This window comes from Solanum lycopersicum, chromosome 9, assembly GCF_036512215.1.
Source record: "Solanum lycopersicum chromosome 9, SLM_r2.1".
In the NCBI taxonomy this organism is placed as follows: domain Eukaryota; kingdom Viridiplantae; phylum Streptophyta; class Magnoliopsida; order Solanales; family Solanaceae; genus Solanum; species Solanum lycopersicum.
The window spans coordinates 43,826,222-43,831,833 of NC_090808.1; the positions used below are offsets into that span (position 1 = coordinate 43,826,222).

The following is a 5,612-nucleotide window of genomic DNA, read 5'->3' on the forward strand; positions in this document are numbered from 1 at the left end:
CCTATGCACATCACAGATTACCCCTTTCTGCTCATCTTCATGCATTCTATAAAGAAAATGTCTCCAATTTTTCATAGCAAACACTACGCCTATTAATTCAAGATCATGGGTCGGATAGTTCATTTCATGTACCTTGAGTTGCTTTGCGGCATAAGTTGTCACCTTACTATGTGACATGAGGAAACAACCCAAACCTACTCGAGAAGCGTCAGAATACACTACAAACCCTTAGGTACGCTCCAGTAAAGTCAACACCCGAGAGGAGGTAAGGTTATCTTTCATCTCTTGTAGGCCTCTTCACAAGCTTCCAACCACTCAAACATAACTTTATTTTTTGTTAGAGACGTCATTGGAGAAGGAATAGAGGAGAAACCCTCAATAAATCTCCTATGATATTGGGCTAAGCCCAAAATCTTTGAAAATTCATGAGACATAGGGATCTAGGACAAATCTTAACCGCCTCTGTTTTCTTTGGATCAACCTCTATACCCACACTTGAAACAATATGTACAAGAAAAGCAACCAATCTTTTCCAAACCTTGCAGTTGGTAAACATAGAAAAAAGTTTGTGATCCTTGAGAAGTTGCAAAACTACTCATATGATAATCCTCACTCTTGGAGTATACAAAATTATCATCGATAAAGACAATCAGAAAAGATTCAAGATAGTTCCTGAACACCCTATTCATAAGGTCTATCATGTCTGTTGTGTCATTAATTATGCCAAAATACATGACTACAAACTCATAGTTAACATATCTTGTTCGTAAATCTGTTTTATGAATGTCAACTCCTCTCACTCTAAATTGGTCATAACCTTACCTTAAATCAATCTTTGAAAAGTAACTCGACCCTTGGAGTTGGTTAAACAAATCATTAATTATATGGAGAGGATACTTATTCTTTACAAAGATCTTATTCAATTGGCGATTGTTAATACACATCCTAAGAACCCATCTTTCTTTTCCAAACATAATAAAGGGGCACCCAATGGAGATTTGTTTGGTCAAATATAACCCTTCTATAGAAAAATAATGAGTTAAGCTTTTAATTATTTAAACTCGTCTTGATCTATACGGTACAGGATTAATCGATATGGTAGAGTATTCGGTAATAAATCAACACCGAAATCTATTTTCTATTCACGAGGAATTCCGAGCAAGTTATTAAAGAAGACTTCCATAAAAGCATTCACTAGGGGGACCAATTCAAAAGGAGGAGACTAGTACCCAAGATCCTTGACCCTCACAATATGATAGAGACATCCCTAAGAAATCATATTACATGCTTTTATACACGAAAAAATTTGACCTCTAGGGATTGAAATTCCCCCCTTCCACTCTAAGATGGGTTCATTAGGAAATTGAAACTTGACTACCCTTGTTCTGCATTCAATAGAAGCAAAACAAAAATGTAACAGATCCATCCCCAATATAACATCAAAGTCCAACATAACAAGTTCTATCCAATCAACCAATGTGACTCTACTGGATAATGAGATGGACAAATAGTATATACTCTATTAGAAACAATGGAGTCACCCACCGTATAAAAACAAAAAAGGGTTCTTATAATACATCGTGGAGAATATCAAATTTCATAGCCACTAAAGGAGTTACATAAGAAAAGGTTGCATCAAGATCTAGGAATGCATAAATATCAATTGAAAATACTTGCAACATACATGTAATAACATTGGGAGATCTCTCTTGATTACCTTGGGATTGGAGAGCATAAATAGGTTCTTTTTAGGAGCATCTGAGTTAGGACCACTTTCTTGTGATTAATTATTCTCTCCCTTAAATATTTTTAATTGGAAAATCTTTCACCATGTGTCCACTCTTTCCACATCAAAATCAATTATCCTTTTAAACTAGTCACTTGATCTCATGCCTTTTGCCACATTCGACACAATTTGATTTATCACGTTGAGAACTACAAATTTTTCCTACTTTTGGTTTTGGGTTAAGTACCCTATCTTTGTTGTCCCTTGATACATTGGAAGGAACTTGGTTGGGAAACCTCTTCTTAAATCTTGCCTTATCATGGAACTCAAGCTTACCTTGGAAGCACCTCCGTCATAGTGTCTTGCCCTCTTGGCATCCCTATTTCTCTTCTTATGCTTAGTTTCTTCAACTTAATGAGCATGCACCATAAAAAATAAATGCCTATATTATTATGAAGCATTGCCTCAGGACACCCTTCCACAAGATCATTTGACACACCCGTCAAAAATCTACTCATTTTATCTCTAGTATTAGACACCAAATACAAAGCATACTTCAAAAACTTAATGAACTTCAAAGAGTATTCTTGGACTCTTATTCCTTCTTGACGAAGGTGGACAAATTCTTCAACTTTAGCCTCTCTTTTTTCCTTTGGGAAGATTCTATAAAAAACTTCCTTCCTAAAATTTCCAAACTCATGGGACCCGCCCTCAAAGCCCTATTTTTCATCCATTGAGTGTACCATATTTGAGCCAAATCCTTCAGTTGATATGTAGATTGCTCCACCTTCTCATTCGAAGTTACCCCCATAGTAAACAAGATATAATATGCCTCATCAATAAAGTATTGAGGATCCTCATTCACCTTAGACCCAACATTGGAGGATTCATTCTAGAGAAGTCCTTCAAATGTGAAGCCATGGTACTATAATTTTTATTCACAGGAGTCCCAATTTCACGATCAGCCCGTGCCATCATAGCTTGAGCTTGTGTAGTTATTACTTGAGATTGAGTAGCCATGACTTGGGTAAAATTTTAAAAAGCCTCTCTTATCTCACCATCTATCAAAATAGGAGTATTGAACGAAACTAGTCCACCTAGAGGAACTTGCTCATTAGGTGGAGCTTGGTTACCTTGGGGAGGAACTCCCGCATTCACAACCTCCTCTCCAACCCTTCTTATGGCTTCCCTCCTAGTAGACATATCCTATATCCACAAGAGAAGTATTAAAAGGCATGTACATATAGTAGCAAGACTCTTAAAAAAAACTATAAGAATATCAAATGAAGTGAATGTTCCTAAGCATCATATAGCATGTCATTCTTAAGTGTGGCGCGCTTCACAGCCATAAACAAGACATAAATAGACGTGGTTCATGAGATATCAATACTAATTATCATTCAATAACCTTCTTATCTAACACCACGTTTGTCACGACCCGAGATCACCCTTATTTATAACAAGGCATAATCCACCTTGAAGAGGTCTTATCCAAGCCCTTAGCATATCATTATTTCATAAGAGATTGAAACATACGGAAATATTTAGAACTTTAACAATCAATGTCAACCTCTTTCATATATTAAATAGAGCATCTAGACTTGTCTTATTAACAATCTTGGTTCAAACATAAGAATCTCAACATAGGGACCTTAGCCCTTACAATCAAAAGTATCCATATAAGAAGTGCAATAGTAGTCTAGTACAAAAATTAAAGAAAGAAACATATTGGTATCATGTTGTCCTCAAAGCTTGAGAACAAACCAATTGGTCTTGAAGAATGTTATCCAAGCATTTTCTTCTTCTACAATAAGACCTACTAGCCCAAACCTACACTTGGTAGAAAAACAAGAGAAATATGGGTTAGTACGTTCCACTTGTACTAAGTATGAAAGTTATGCAATTAAAACCATTATAACATGCAAAAAGGACCTTTAGTTCAAACCATGCTATTTCAAGTTAAAATTCATAATGCACATTTTAATAATACACAATCAATCCATAGCATAATATAAAAAGAGATTTAAGATTACAAGCAACATTATAATAAAAACCACCTTTCATAACATACATTATTGATTTCATTTGATCATTATATCATAAGACTTTGCACACTACCCCCTTTTTAAGACTACTAGTGCAATATAGATATGAGGCCTCATACCCCAAAACATATCAAACAAACACTAAAGAGAAAGCAAGCATCACCACATACTTCCTTTATTCTTGTTTTTATCAATCAAGAAACATTGACATAATCAACATACACCATGTGAGATACATGGAATCTGGTTTCAACCCCTCACAGTGATGGGAGGATGTCCTACTTGATAATGTAGGGCATAACATTAATGATAATATATAATACACTAGCTAAAACTTATGTGGGCTTCATAATTGAGGGATATAAAGATTATTACTACAAAACCTCTGTTTACTTAATTGTATTATAGTTTCAATCTCATAAAATCATTCAAAGAACCTTCCTTTTATTCAGAATGAACCTATCTCATGCATATCCTCTCAGTGCTAAGCTTGATTCCGTTTTTAGGTAACCTTTAGCATTTATTTAAGCAATAATTTATAAAGAATATCTTAAGGATTTAATGCCTCATATATCATTAACTCAACTCTTAAAATATAAGAAGACCATTCATCATAGAACCAACATCATGTGAGAATATTTCTTTCTTAACATAGTAATTTTAGGGTGCATGAGAATTACCTTCAATTCAACATAACAACACAAATGTTATTATCTCACAAAATTCATATCCATATAATAGCATAACATTCGTGACACATCATACATGCTTGATCAAGCTTAAGGCTAAAGGGAAGAGGAAAAATAATTCTACTCCACAATACATAACCAAGTAATTATGTTCATCACAATTGAACCAACAATTCAATACAATAATACTCATCACCTTGAAATCCCTTGCTTATAGCCTTCACGAATTTACCCAACTTCCTTTTCATACATTAATAATGTATATGAATAATACAATACACATAACGAATTATAAAAGAACATTGTTCATTCTCATCATTTAATCACTGTCAACCACAACTAGGGTTTATAATTTATAAAGAATGGAGGTACCTGGGTCTTGGGTTATTTAATTTGAAAACCATAACATTAATTTTATTCATCCATTAAAAAATCAAATATATTCATAATTAATCAATTTAGATCAATGAAAAAAAGTTTAGAAAGAGATCCATGTGATTGATTGAAAACCTAGAAATTGGGGATTTTTGAAATCTAACATTGAAGAGCCTCTTGTCAAAGGATGATAACATTGAAGAGCCACCATACCTAATGGAATATTCACCATGAAACTTTGTTGAAAACCTTGGAGCTTGAACCTTGTCTAGATGCTTGATTTCTTTTCAATGGTAAAACTTGGTAGACAGAGAGTTTTGAGGGAAATGAGAGATTTTTATTTCAATTTGGGAGGTTATATTTTTATTTGGTAATAGATGTAAAAACGACTAAAATAAATATATACTTAACCCTTAAAATAACCAAAACACCTCTCACTTAGTTGGACTTTCAAAATAAAAGTCCAACTTGACCTTCACTAGTTTAATCCCATCCATCCCTCACGATCCCCTTCATGAGTCGTTAAGAACACTATGAGTTGTGTTGTGGATCGTAAGGTGAGGCAGTAGCCTCCAAAAAAGGTGCATCAACCTCACACACCAATTACTTTTTACGACCAGGCCCCCTTAATCGTCAATATGCACCAAGGCCCATTAACTAGATCATAGTGTCTTGGGTAGTAGCCCCTCCAAACATACCCACCTTCTTTAAAACCAAGCCAACTCCATGACCACCTTCACGACTCTTTGAGTGGCCCACCCTAGTGAATTTTGGGGA

At 34.7% G+C, this 5,612-nt stretch overlaps 1 long non-coding RNA gene across 1 annotated transcript; it reads right to left on the reverse strand.

Moving 5' to 3' along the window:
• Window positions 1–3,277: 3,277 nt before the first annotated feature.
• Window positions 3,278–5,258, reverse strand: LOC104649209 (uncharacterized). Its single transcript, XR_743169.3, has 2 exons — window positions 5,049–5,258; window positions 3,278–3,556 (listed from the first exon to the last, which is right to left on the reverse strand). It is a non-coding gene; the product is annotated as an uncharacterized lncRNA (long non-coding RNA).
• Between the last annotated feature and the right edge of the window lie 354 nt (window positions 5,259–5,612).